Here is a 15,348-nt window from a genome sequence, read left to right as displayed (position 1 = left end):
CGGGGTAATGGGGAATGGTCGACGGGGTAGAGAGGGAGGGATGGGAATGCGAATGAGCATCCATACACACATTGCTAGTATGAGTTGAGTTGCGTCTCGGCCACACACACTGCTAGTATGGCGAAACATGCCACGGAGAGAGTTGGAGCGATGGCCGTTAGCTTGGATCAAAGTAGGTAGGGAATAGTATGAAAATTCACCAAGCATGGTGATCAGCAGAGAAAGGGTAAAATGTAAGTAAGCAATGTTAAAACAATGGACAATGCAATGAAGAGCTGACGCACAAACAGACGTCATGAAGGTCAAAGAGAGGAATCAATAACTAAAATGCATCAGAAATCTGATAGTTTTGCTTCCAATAAAATCAGACTTAAGAAGTCAGGTCTTGTTCTCTACTACTGCTAGAACAAGAGACTCTGAAGACATAAGGCAAAATAGGGGAACTTCAACCACAAATCTCAGTTATTATCACCACCATGACCATAACCATGATCATCATCATCCCCACCATCACCATGACTATCATCATCATCATAAATAATTAAGTTTAGTTTTCCAGGTAAGCCAGGTGAGCACAACTTCTCATGAAAAGTCCCAACCTGACTTTAAAGGTAGACTCAGTAAAATGACGTTGCCATGAGCAACACTGCAGATATATGCAAGACTTCACTCTCACACAGTCACACACAATATCTGTGCATGTGCACGGGTTCGCTTCAGGGCACCAAAACAAGGGGTTGTAACCAAAATTATTTTCCAATAATTTCGTTCTGAACAGAACCATTCTTTTTTTTGTTCCTGTCCACTGTTCCGACCAGCAAAATAAAGTTCTGAACCGGTTCGAGCCCCCAAAAAGTACTGGTTTATATCATTCCTTTCTGTTCCTTTTTAAACCTCTGAAATATACAGTACCAGTCAAAAGTTTGGACACACCTACTCATTCATTATTTTTACTATTTTCTACATTGTAGAATAATAGTGAAGACATCAAAACTATGAAATAACACATATGGAATCATGTATTAACCAAAAATCAAAATATATTTTATATTTGAGATTCTTCAAAGTAGCCATCCTTTGCCTCGATGACAGCTTTGCACACTCTTGGCATTCTCTCAACCAGCTTCATGAGGTAGTCATCTGGAATGCATTTAAATTAACAGGTGTGCCTTGTTAAAAGTTAATTTGTGGAATTTATTTTCTTCTTAATGCGTTTGAGCCAATCAGTTGTGTTACGACAAAGTAGGGGTGGTATACAGAAGATAGCCCTATTTGGTAAAAGTCCATATTATGGCAAGAACTGCTCAAATAAGCAAAGAAAAACGACAGTCCATCATTACTTTAAGACATGAAGGTCAGTCAATACGGAACATTTCAAGAACTTTGAAAGTCTCAAGTGCCGTCTCAAAAACCATCAAGCGCTATGATGAAACTGGCTCTCATGAGGACCGCCAAAGGAAAGGAAGACCCAGAGTTACCTCTGCTGCAGAGGATACGTTCATTACAGTTAACTGCACCTCAGATTGCAGCCCAAATAAATGATTCACAGAGTTCAAGTAACAGACACATCTCAACATCAACTTCTCAGAGGAGACTGCGTGAATCAGGCCTTTATAGTCGAATTGCTGCAAAGAAAGCACTACTAAAGAACACCAATAATAGGAAGAGACTTGCTTGGGCCAAGCAACATGAGCAATGGACATTAGACTGGTGGAAATCTGTCCTTTGGTCTGATGAGTCCAAATGTGAGATTTTTGGTTCCAACCGCTGTGTCTTTGTGAGACGCAGAGTAGGTGAACGGATCTCTGCATGTGTGGTTTCCACCATGAAGCATGGAGGAGGAGGTGTGATGGTGTGGGGATGCTTTGCTGGTGACACTGTCAGTGATTTATTTCAAGGCACACTTAGCCAGTATGGGTACCACAGCATTCTGCAGCTATACGCCATTTCATCTGGTTTGTGCTTAGTGGGACTATCATTTGTTTTTCAACAGGACAATGACCCCAAACTCACCTCCAGGCTGTGTAAGGGCTATTTGACCAAGAAGGAGAGTGATGGAGTGCTGCATCAAATGACCTGGCCTCCACAATCACTCGAATTGAGATGGTTTGGGATGAGTTGTACCGCAAAGTGAAGGAAAAGCAGCCAACAAGTGCTCAGCATATGTGGGAACTCCTTCAAGACTGTTGGAAATGCATTCCTCATGAAGATGGTTGAGAGAATGCCAAGACTGTGCAAAGCTGTCATCAAGGCAAAGGGTGGCTACTTTGAAGAATCTCAAATATAAAATATATTTTGATTTGTTTAACAATTTTTTGGTTACTACATGATTCCATATGTGTTATTTCATAGTTTTGATGTCTTCACTATTATTCTACAATGTAGAAAATAGTAAAAATAAAGAAAAACCCTTGAATGAGTAGGTGTGTCCATACTTTTGACAGGTACTGTATATTTTTGTACATTTACAGTGAGGGAAAAAAGTATGATCCCCTGCTGATTTTGTAAGTTTGCCCACTGACAAAGACATGATCAGTCTATAATTTTAATGGTAGGTTTATTTGACAGTGAGAGACAGAATAACAACAGAAAAATCCAGAAAAACACATGTCAAAAATGTTATAAATTGATTTGCATTTTAATGACTTAGTACTTGGTGGCAAAACCCTTGTTGGCAATCACAGAGGTCAGATGTTTCTTGTAGTTGGTCAGCAGGTTTGCACACATCTCAGGAGGGATTTCGTCTCACTCCTCTTTGCAGATCTTCTCCAAGTCATTAACGTTTCAACCCTAACGTTTGGCAACTCGAACCTTCAGCTCCCTCCACAGATTTTCTATGGGATTAAGGTCTGGAGACTGGCTAGGCCACTCCAGGACCTTAATGTGCTTCTTCTTGAGCCACTCTTTTGTTGCCATGGCCGTGTGTTTTGGGTCATTGTCCTGCTGGAATACCCATCCACGACCCATTTTCAATGCCCTGGCTGAGGGAAGGAGGTTCTCACCCAAGACTTGACGGTACATGGCCCCGTCCATCGTCCCTTTGATGCGGTGAAGTTGTCCTGTCCCCTTAGCAGAAAAACACCCCCAAAGCATAATGTTTCCACCTCCATGTTTGACGGTGGGGATGGTGTTCTTGGGGTCATAGGCAGCATTCCTCTTCCTCCAAACACGGCGAGTTGATGCCAAAGAGCTCCATTTTGGTCTCATCTGACCACAACACTTTCACCCAGTTCTCCTCTGAATCATTCAGATGTTCATTGGCAAACCTCAGACGGCCCTGTATATGTATTTTCTTGAGCAGGGGGACCTTGCGGGCGCTGCAGGATTTTAGTCCTTCACGGCGTAGTGGTGACTATGGTCCCAGCTGCCTTGAGATCATTGACAAGATCCTCCCGTGTAGTTCTGGGCTGATTCCTCACTGTTCTCATGATCATTGCAACTCCACGAGGTGAGATCTTGCATGGAGCCCCAGGCCAAGGGAGATTGACAGTTCTTTTGTGTTTCTTCCATTTGCGAATAATCACCTTCTCACCAAGCTGCTTGGCGATGGTCTTGTAGCCCATTCCAGCCTTGTGTAGGTCTACAATCTTGTCCCTGACATCCTTGGAGAGCTCTTTGGTCTTGGCCATGGTGGAGAGTTTGGAATCTGATTGATTGATTGCTTCTGTGAACAGGTGTCTTTTATACAGGTAACAAACTGAGATTAGGAGCACTCCCTTTAAGAGTGTGCTCCTAATCTCAGCTCGTTACCTGTATAAAAGACACCTGGGAGCCAGAAATCTTTCTGATTGAGAGGGGTCAAATACTTATTTCCCTCATTAAAATGCAAATCAATTTATAACATTTTTGACATGCATTTTTCTGGATTTGTTTGTTGTTATTCTGTCTCTCACTGTTCAAATAAACCTACCATTAAAATTATAGACTGATAATTTCTTTGTCAATGTACAAAATCAGCAGGGGATCAAATACGTTTTTCCCTCACTGTAGCTCAACATTAAATTACTTAACCAATCAATGTGGATAGAGCAGCTTGCTGCGGAGTGTATTGGAACGTTGTTAAGAGCATGTTTTATTTTGCAGTAACAGCATGGTTTAATCGTAATGAAAGACAAACACACACACTGTGCTGCCAGTCAAAGTGTAGGGCGCGAGATGTAACTGAAATTTTGAGTGTGAGGAGAGAGCGAGAGGATGCAGGATGCTTGCCTTGAAGCGCTGGGCATCTTGTTATAACATGCATTTTCTGAATTAGGCCCACGGAATTATACCTACGGAGAAGTAGCTTATATGGAAGAACTTTGAATGTCTTTTTGTAGTTATTAAATCCAATGTGAAACGTGATAGCTATAGCATCCTTAACTAGGACTGAAAAAGTAAATACATTCTTCTCTAATTAAACATCTCTCCCTAATTTCTGAATTACACTTGTAATGTCGTCAGTAGGCTACCATAACCTATGCTTCAGATGGAAGGGGCATGTAGCCTACACACACGCACACCCACTGGCAAAGATTTCCAGCTAGCAGGCAGATGCTGGAATACGTTTCTGAGTGACAGAGTGAGGGCTTTGCATAGGCGCTTTGTTGCGATTTTTGTGTGACTGGAAAAATAATCCCAGAATGTAAAATAACGGTTCTGTTCCGGAACAGTATAGATCACTTTTGTTTTCGGCTCGGGTTCTGTTCCTCAAATAATTTCGTTATTTATTTTCAGTTATTTTCCCTGAACCAGTTCCATCCCTTGACCAAAACAGCAGAGAAGTTGAGCCTCACACTTCAACACACTTAGTTGGCCCGGAAATTGACCCATTATGCTGTTTGCTTTCTGCATCTACATCATATCGTTGAGTCTACCTTTAAGCACAACAACAACAAATCTAGGTCAAACAAGACCCAGAAAATCTGATCCCACACACAGTTAAGGCTTCTCCTAAACTCTGTGGATACAAACCATTCAACAAAATGTTATTCCTGAACTCTCTATATCCGGTGATGGATGCAGAACCATTAGCAGGGTCACACAACAAAGTTTGTCCCTTTAAATACAGTGAGGGATAAAAGTATTTGATCCCCTGCTGATTTTGTACGTTTGCCCACTGACAAAGAAATGATCAGTCTATAATTTTAATGGTGTGTGTGTGTGTGTGTGTGTGTGTGTGTGTGTGTGTGTGTGCGCGTGCGTGCGTGCGTTGTGTGTACGTACTGTACATGCGCACGTGCGTTTGTGTCCTGGGGCTGAGGATAAAATACATTGGCACTGGCAGGTTGGATTCATGGGGTAATCTAGTGGGCTGGACACAGTAAACTTGTTTAATTAAAAAACCTGTGTGTGTGCGTGCGTCTAAACTCAGAGACAGATTTGCAGCTCTGTTCCAAATAAACAATGCAATCAACACCAACCAGTCATGAAATCATACCCCCCAAAAAAACAGACATCACACCAAAGCTCCAGCTCCTGACTTCAACACAACCCTCAATGGACTCAAATGATGTTGAAAATCCACCCAAACAATTGAAGCAATCTTGAAATGCCACATCCAATAAATATGTATGATGATGATAGTGATGAAATAACAGGCAATCTGACCCAGAAAGAATGAAATCACTTTTTTTCGGACCCCATTTTCTCTACGTGATGTTCGGTCTTAACCTAAAGACGAGCAAATAAAACACCTGTTTCACCATGTCTTCTTAAATGACAAGACAGATGGGTACAATGAATATGGTACTTAACTAGTAAATGTCTATAAAACCACTATAGACACAACACATATATCAGTCGCTAATGAACAATTTAACCAACATTTAACTACATCCATTACTTGTTTTTCAGGCATTTGTATGGTCACTAGGGAGATTACTGCAACAATGGGAAGTAAAAAATGAGTAACCGCCATGAATGGGACAAGATGGACCAGAGCCATTTTCTCACTATCTCTAGTGATCACATAACACCAATCCATGAAACACTTTCATAGCATATTGTCCCCTTTTGCTAATGTTACCTAGGTCTAAACAACAGTCCTGAATATCCAGTGTGGTAATTCAGCCACATATTTGGCCAACAGGCCATTCGAGTTTCAACATGATGCATATTCTCTGAGTTTCCATCCTAACATAAAGGCAGTCTTTCCATGTCTCTCTAGCCCAGTGGGCAGTTACAACTGCTGGATTGTGCTCTTGGCTGGAGAATGCCATCGTGATGAAACCATGTGTAGCTGCTGCTGCCATTGTCCTTGTGTGGCAACACACACAATCTCTCTGTCGCTGGTTAGTGTGTGTGTGACAGTTAAGAAGCACACGCACGCACACATGTGCACACACAAACATCTTGAACCGTGTGTGCCTGCTGAGGTGTGTGTGCTTGCGTGCATGTGCAAGGTGTGTTTGTGTGTAAGGGTTAATTTCCCCACAGACCCTCAGTGCCAGGCAGTGCCGGACCCTCTGTTTGTACCCCAGGCAGGCTGTGCCTTCCAGGGATCCGCCACTACCACCACAACAGACACCTGACCATGTGAGCTGACTGCCAATATGGAATGTTCGGTGCTTGTTATTTTTATACAGCTCAGGCATATATGTGTGAGAGAGAGAGAGAGAGAGAGAGAGAGAGAGAGAGAGAGAGAGAGAGAGAGAGAGAGAGAGAGAGAGAGAGAGAGAGAGAGAGAGAGAGAGAGAGAGAGAGAGAGAGAGAGAGAGAGAGAGAGAGAGAGAGAGAGAGAGAGAGAGAGAGAGAGAGAGAGAGAGAGAGAGAGAGAGAGAGAGAGAGAGAGAGAGAGAGAGAGAGAGAGAGAGAGAGAGAGAGAGAGAGAGAGAGAGAGAGAGAGAGAGAGAGAGAGAGAGAGAGAGAGAGAGAGAGAGAGAGAGAGAGAGAGAGAGAGAGAGAGAGAGAGAGAGAGAGAGAGAGAGAGAGAGTGTGTGAGTGTTGGCTCTAAGCCAGTGAGTTGACTGCTCTGTGACAGTGCTCTCTGTGGAGCCACTCCTCTGATCTTCACCCCTGTAGGGACAGTGTGTGTGTTTTTGTTTGTGTGTGTTGGCCTTCAGGAATATACTGTGTCTGTCCTGCGGGGGCTCAAAAGGGCTTAGCAGGCTGACAGACTGCGAGGGCACAGGGGGGAAAGTAACACCACTCATAGGCACTGACGCGCCACACACAGGGGCATTCCTCCAGGCCTAGATTGTATGTGTGTGTGTGTGTGTGTGCTTGGGTGAGTAAGTGCGAGGGTGCGTTCATGTTTGTATGTGTGTGTGCTCACGCACCCGCGTGCATGTGTGTGAGCCCTGATGCCTATAGCAGTGCTTTCTTCTCCCAACAAACCTCACAGTGAACATCACTGAAAGGTTTGTGGTCTGGCCATATGATTGTCACCATTGCAAATTATATTCTCCACAGCCATGATGATTGGCATTTCACAGACAGGGGCTCATGACAGCCTCCTCCATCATTGAAAGAGGCTTTATTTTTATGGTTACACTTAGAGACTATTTTACAACAATAAAATATGATCTTTTAGAAGAGGATTTCATTAAGCTGACGTACAATATACAGTTCATTAAGTACAAGTCAAGGAAGCTGAAGCAACCGCAATAGAGTGTGTACAGTTGGTTGAATCGACAGAAAAAATACAAACGAAATACAGTGACTCAACTCAGCCTTCAGTGAGTCAATGTGGAAAACCAAACTCACAACTACCAACTGACCCACGGCAACCACAACACCGGCCTGCTCATTAGGTTGGATTAGGGGGCCGCCTACAGCGGCAGATTTGTGAGGGTGTCATTTTTTTTTGCTAAACTGATCAAGACGCACCTGCAACAAAACAATAAAACCTAACATAATTCTGGCAAAAAACAATTACAATTTTTCTCAACCATTGGTGTATGTGCTTTTTAGGTGAGCGCTGATGCCATCCTATGATAAGCAGTGCCCATTTTGCCAAAGGCAGGGACGCAACATATTGATCTTGTCATTTCCTAGCAAGCCTCTCGAGGGTGCTGTTGGAGAGAAGCTTCACTGTGGTGCTCCACCAACATTCCGTATTTTCTTTTTATCTAACATAAATCATGTAGCAGAAAGCATTCAGACCCCTTCAAATTTGTTTTTGTTACGTTACAACCTTATTCTAAAATTGATTAAATAAATAAAAATCCTCATCAATCTACACAACATTTTTAGAAATGTTTGCAAATGTATTAAGAATGAAAAACAGAAATACCTTATTTAGATAATTATTCAGACCCTTTGCTATGAGACTCGAAATTGAGCTCAGGTGCATCCAGTTTCCATTTTTTTCCCTACAACTTGATTGGAGTTCACCTGTGGTAAATTCAATTGATTGGACATGATTTGGAAAGGCACACACCTGTCTATATAAGGTCCCACAGGTGACAATGCATGTCAGAGCAAAAAACCAAGCCATGAGAAAGAAGGAATTGTCCGTAGAGCTCCGAGACAGGATTGTGTTGAAGCAGAGATCTGGGGAAGGGTACCAAAACATGTCTGCAGTATTGAAGGTCCCGAAGAACACAGTGGCCTCCATCATTCTTAAATGGAAGAAGTTTGGAACCACCAAGACTCTTCCTAGAACTTGCTGCCCGGCCAAACTGAGCAATCGGGGGAGAAGGGCCTTGGTCAGGGAGGTGACCAAGAACCCGATGGTCACTCTGACAGAGCTCCAGAGTTCCTCTGTGGAGATGGGAGAACCTTCCAGAAGGACAACCATCTCTGCAGCACTCCACCAATCAGGCCTTTATGGTAGAGTGGCCAGACTGAAGCCACTCCTCAGTAAAAGGCACATGACAGCCCGCTTGGAGTCTGCCAAAAGGCACCTATAGGACTCTCAGACCATGAGAAACAAGATTCTCTGGTCTGACGAAGCCAAGATTGAACTCTTTGGCCTGAATGCCAAGTCTGCAGGAAATCTAGCACCATCCCTACGGTGAAGCATTGTGGTGGCAGCGTCATGCTGTGGGGCTTTTTTTCAGCGGCAGGTACTCAGAGACTAGTCAGGATCGAGGGAAAGATGAACGGAGCAAAGTACAGAGAGATCCTTGATGAAACCCTGCTCCAGAGCGCTCAGGACCTCAGACTGGGGCGAAGGTTCACCTTCCAACAGGACAACGACCCTAAGCACACAGCCAAGACAACACAGGAGTGGCTTCGGGACAAGTCTCTGAATGTCCTTGAGTGGCCCAGCCAGACCCCAGACTTGAACCTGATCGAACATCTCTGGAGAGACCTGAAAATAGCTGTGCAGCAACACTCCCCATCCAACCTGACAGAGCTTGAGAGGATCTGCAGAGAAGAATGGGAGAAACTCCCCAAATACAGGTGTGCTAAGTTTGTCGCGTCATACCCAAGAAGACTCTAGGCTGTAATCACTGCCAAAGGTGCTTCCACAAAGTAGTGAGTAAAGGGTCTGAATACTTACGTAAATGTGATTTGTCAGTTGTTGTTTTTATATACACTACCGTTCAAAAATTTGGGGTCACTTAGAAATTTCCTTGTTTTCGAAAGAAAAGCAATTTCTTTGTCCATTAAAATATAATCAAATTGATCAGAAATACAGTGTAGACATTGTTAATGTTGTAAATGGCTATTGTACCTGGAAACAGCTGCTTTTTAATGGAATATCTACATAGGCATACAGAGGCCCATTATCAGCAACCATCAGTCCTGTGTTCCAATGGCACGTTGTGTTTGCTAATCCAAGTTTATCATTTTAAAAGACTAATTGATCATTAGAAAAACCTTTTCCAATTATGTTAGCACAGCTGAAAACTGTTGTGCTGATTAAAGAAGCAATAAAACTGGCCTTCTTGAGACTAGTTGAGTATCTGGAGCATCAGCAATTGTGGGTTCGATTACAGGCTCAAAATGGCCAGAAACAAATAACTTTCTTCTGAAACTCGTCAGTCTATTCTTGTTCTGAGAAATGAAGGCTATTTCTTGCGAGAAAGCAACTGAAGATCTCGTACAATGCTGTGTACTACTCCCTTCACAGAACAGCGCAAACTGGCTCTAACCAGAATAGAAAGAGGAGTGGGAGGCCCCGGTGCACAACTAAGCAAGAGGACAAATACATTAGAGTGTCTAGTTTGAGAAACAGACGCCTCACAGGTCCTCAACTGGCAGCTCAGACTAGCCAATAAAAAGGAAAGATTAAGATGTGTAGTCTGAGATATGGCTTTTTCTTTGCAACTCTGGCTAGAAGGTCAGCATCCCGGAGTTGCCTCTTCACTGTTGATGTTGAGACTGGTGTTTTGTGGGTACTATGTAATGAAGCTGCCAGTTGAGGACCTGTTTTCTTTCGAAAACAAGGACATTTCTAAGTGACCCCAAACTTTTGAACAGTAGTGTACATAGTTTTTGCTTTGTCATTATGGGGTATTGTGTGTAGATTGATAATTAAAAAAATTGAATTTAATCAATTATAGAATAAGGCTGTAATGTAACAAAATGTGGAAAAAGTGAAGGGGTCTGAATACTTTCTAAATGCACTGATAGGATATGATAGAAAGAGTATGTGGCCTTTTCTGTAGCCTGGAGACGGAAAATGTTTACATCAAGCAGATTTCTCCGATCAAATAGCCTAACCTAAATGGCGCCCAATCAAAATGTGCTGACATGTTAACAAACAACATATCCTAAAAACAGGACAGGTCAAAGTAAAATGGACAACATGGTATGGACAATCAGGCTACTCACAACTGGTGTCCAGGAGTTTTATCCCGTGGGATAAATTGTCATGATCTGTAGTTTCACGTTTGTATCCTTAAATTTTTTTACGAGCTGATCATAGCGAAAAAGAAAATACTTCTGCATTTCCCGCTTTGTAAACACATTGCAAATAGGCTCAGGATAACTCCTCCTGATAAAGTTCGGTAGCTATTCAGAGCTAGCCAAATTGATTAGTCACAGGAATCAGGACTAATAAAGCCAATGCAACACCTGTTTTACATACGGTGGGCCTACCATGGATGGACATTCATAATATGCCATTGCGGGCCGACATGGTAGGCTACACCCAGTAAGCATGGACAGACGTCGACGTCTTTTTGACTTTTTTTGGGGGTGTTTTACAGATCGAAGGCCTACCACATAGATGGGCATTCCTAAAATGTTATTTCAGGGGACACTGTAGGCCAGGGATGGGATCTCCAGTCCTCTGGGGCCTGATTGGTGTCACACTTTTGCCCCAGCCCAGCTAACACATCTGACACCAATAATCATCTAATCATGATCTTCAGTTTAGAATGCAATTAGTTTCATCAGCTGTGTTCACTAGGGTGGGGAAAAAGTGTTACACCATTCCGGCCCCGAGGACTGGAGTTGCCCATCCCTGCTGTAGGCTACACCTCAGTAAGCACGGACCGACGCTGATACCTTTTGGTCATATTTTTTGCAGTCTGGACCGGCCTTGATTTCCACTTCTATGGAAAAAATAATTGGTCCGCTCCGGACCAAATCTGAACCAATCATAGACATCTATGTTCGGTTTATATTTTGTACAGTTTGGACCAGCCTTGATTTGACCCAAATATAGACTACTATAAATTACATATTTTCAACTTTCATTCAGATCCAAAAATGAACCTGACTTCAACGTCTGGAAAGATATGTATTTTAGAAATCTTTTCAACGTCATTTTGCTTACTGGGGATATTTTTTGTCTCCCCTAGGGCGGCAGAATGGCCAGGACTGGCCCTGAACAGGTAACTGAAGGAATCATGAGTCAACGTGAATGTGCCATCCAGGATTCTTTTATCAGGCTCAGTGAGCCGGACTGAAGGCCTAGAGCAGAGCGCCACACAGTTCACATCACATCAGCAACGCCTGCAGCGGCAGCCATGACAGTTCACTACAGTCACCAGATAACACAGCCACTGGGATGATCAGAATCTCTCACTTCCTGTTAGTCCTGACGAGAGGGATGGACGGATGGACGGTTGAACTAAGGACATGAAGACACAGAGAGAAAAAGAGCGAGAGAGAGAGAGAGAGAGAGAGAGAGAGAGAGAGAGAGAGAGAGAGAGAGAGAGAGAGAGAGAGAGAGAGAGAGAGAGAGAGAGAGGTTTATCCTTGCTAGATAACTCATATTTAGCTCTCCACTGTTTATTTTATATTCATATCACTGTGTCTAACTTTCATTTTATTGGAAGAGATATCAAACCCTGATTCGGGTTTAGATTTGAGGTAAACGTTGGACGGTTGAACTGAGAATAAGGAGACTAGACAACAGAGAGAGGGACCAGAGCTAGAGCTAGATAATAGAAATTACATTTCAAAAGTGGTCTCCAGCCATGATTCTGGCTAAAGGTTAGTGTTTGGTTTTAAAGAGTGACTGCCCCTAAAAAACAACTAATCCCTTTGAAAACAGCCTATGTGGCATCGATATGAGTCAGAAAAATGTATTCTAGTGTCAGAATTGACTAAAAGTTTAAATAGGATAATTCTGGTCATAAAGTCAGTCTCGTCTAAAACGGAGTTTGGAACCTCAGTGCGTCACAACGAGTAAATTAAGGTTGTGTTTGGATTGCAATTATGTCAACAAATCATGGCCCCTTTTGCCAAGCTCCACATGCAAATCGCCCTTCCGCTCAGTTCGCTTCCATTCATTGAATGGGGCTCCATTGTTTCATCGCCCCCAACCAACGCGTTCAAAGGATCACAGACGTTTTAGACTGAAAAGCCCCATACGAATTGACCATGCAATACATGCTTCCAGCAGGATGCACAGCCAACAACTATGGTTTGCATGCCCTGCCGAAGGACCCTATCAAGCGGAATAGGTGGTTGGAATTTGTTGGTCCCCAGTGGTGTGAGTATACCGGTAGCTAGACCATAGACTGTTGGTTATGTATCTGGTTTGTATATTTTGATAATCTTTATCTTTAGCTACTAGCTGGCTAACGTTAGCCTACCTCAATACAACTCAGATTTGGCTTATAAACACGATAGCATTTCAAAAGAAGGCAAATAATTAGGGGGAAAACCATTTGTCATGATTGTGATGTCACCAGATTGACTTTAGATGCAGTATAAGCAAAGTTTTTTTTAAACTAACCCAAGACAGACCAGAGCCTGTCATTTACAATGGGAGCAAATTAATCATAGTGGGCAGAAAACGCAAGGAGGTGGGCAGAGCCAAGAACGAACTAGTGAGATCCTACTCCTTCTAAACAATGCAATGTTTTGAAACTTTGGCAAAGGGTCAATTCTATTTGTTAAAAGATTCTAGTTTTGGAAACAGAAAACTGTATGGAGATCAAATGTTTCAACGATGAGAAAGTTTGCAGAATGTTGGTCAAAATCTATATCGCTCCATCTTCTCCCACTGTGCTTCCTCTCATCACCATATTGGTAGTGAGTGGAAAGTGAGTGGAAACACCAACCAGATGCTTCACATTTACACATCCAGTGAAATATCTGTCTCATTGTTCTATCTGTGTTATAACTTTAGCCAGCTGAGTAAGATTGAGGGGACCACTGTATTTTAGCTAGCTTACATTAGCATTGCTAGTTATTTTGGACAAACTTTGCTAGTAACGGCAACATTGACATCTCTCTACTCATAATATGGCAAAGTTGTTTCTTACAAATTATTTACATTTTAGTCATTTAGCAGACACTCTTATCCAGAGCGACTTACAGAAGTGCGTGCATACACTTTCATACTATTTTCACAGTTTGTCAGGCAAGACTTCAGAATAAAAATGTGTCATGCGACACAAGTACCCTTGTGACACCTCCTCTGTTGTTGCCAGAGTCTCCCTAGACTCCTATGAAAAAGAAACGCAATCATTAGGCCTCTGATAGTGACCCGAGTTACTATCCTGATGACACAGATGGCTTCATCAACAACGACAGGTAATGTGTGTTATGTGAAATACTCGGCTTGATAAAAGTAGGCTAATTCCCAAGCCAAGCAGATGCAACTAGTTGAGTCATTTTGGTTGTGAAGTGCATTAGCAAAAAACATTGTCCTTTCTTTAGAATAAAATGCAATAGACCACTTGGCAGTGTATTATATCACCCTGTCACAGGCCCTCCCAGTCAACACCACCCCATAAGAATGTCTGCTGCAGTTGTTCGAGAGATGTCCAGTTTGCAGCCGAACATACAGCATAGAGACCAACAAGGGAGCCCTCATCAGCATTATGCAGAAATGCCCTCACTGTGAGCATTCCTATGAATGGAACAGTCAGCCACATGTTGGCAAGTATCCGGCCAGCAACCTTCACCTGTCAGCGGCAACAGCTTTCACAGGCTCATCATTTGTACAAATTCAGAAGGTAACCCACTTTATTACTTTGATACATTTGATAACCCAATTGTGAAATACAATTTATATGTAAACGGACATTATTTGTTGCTTATTTTCTACTTCTTTGATGCATATAATGTCCAGGGTGTAACATAGCCTGGTGGAACCAGCCTGATCTCTGTGTTCACCTTTCTAGTTCACTTCACATTTAATGATATCTGAAGTGAAATATAAAGGGGAATGCAGCGATCAGGTTGGTTCCACCAGGCTAATCATAACCACCATTGATATTGTAATCAGTGCTCTATGTGTGTGTGACCGACCAGTGTCTTTGATAAGGGGCCAGGAGCTGATCTACGCTGCTATGACCATCAATGGGGGTCAGGCAAAGACCTCGCCTCCAGCCTCACATCTTGCCTTGCTCAGAATTAGAATAGAATTAGGTAGGTTTAGTCTGACTTCAACATAGTACCTGTTTGTGTGTCAGATATTACCTATCCTAACTGACACTAGTAATGGAACAGTGACAATGTGTGTATGTGTTCACATAAACATGTATGGTGCCAGCACATAGAGACTTGCAAGATAATGTGATGAAGTCCAGACTGACAGACAGGCTTGATACTGATGTCTCTGAATTGAAAGAGACCTGGCACTCAGTATAACACTTTTCCTAGACACAACTTTTACTTGTATTGTATTTGTATTATTATTGAATTTAATGGTATTAGTTAATATGGGGAGGGAGAAACCCTGTGTATTCTGCATCAGGATCAGCAAACTTCTGTTGTATACGGGACACCACACAGGAAGGTATGACCACTCTGATATGTTTGCCAAGGTAGCCCCATTACCACCAGACAAAAATGCTGATAGGCACAGTATCTGTACTGGCTTGGAATGCCAATGGAAGATGAAATGTGGACATTGTTATATTAGCAGAACACTGCTTCTATGGTATTATGTAAAGGGTTGTTTATTCTACATGGACCTGTTACTACATTTGACTGTTATCAAGACACTTAGTTTAGAATATCTACATAAATTCAGCAATTGCATTCTTCTCATATTACTCTGTAGGC

The 15,348-nt window shown here is 42.5% G+C and overlaps 1 protein-coding gene across 1 annotated transcript in view; it reads right to left on the bottom strand.

Annotated features, from left to right (window-relative positions):
- LOC311108674 (MAM domain-containing glycosylphosphatidylinositol anchor protein 2) overlaps window positions 1-15,348 on the bottom strand; it is a gene marked incomplete at both ends in the record, with an annotated part of 397,367 nt that overhangs the window by 120,604 nt on the left and 261,415 nt on the right. The gene's annotated exons all lie outside the window — the stretch shown is intronic.

Source organism: Coregonus lavaretus (assembly GCF_964263955.1).
Source record: "Coregonus lavaretus genome assembly, chromosome: 33".
Lineage (NCBI taxonomy): Eukaryota > Metazoa > Chordata > Actinopteri > Salmoniformes > Salmonidae > Coregonus > Coregonus lavaretus.
The sequence above is the reverse complement of the archived record's forward strand: the minus strand, read 5'-3'. Positions and strand labels throughout refer to the sequence as shown.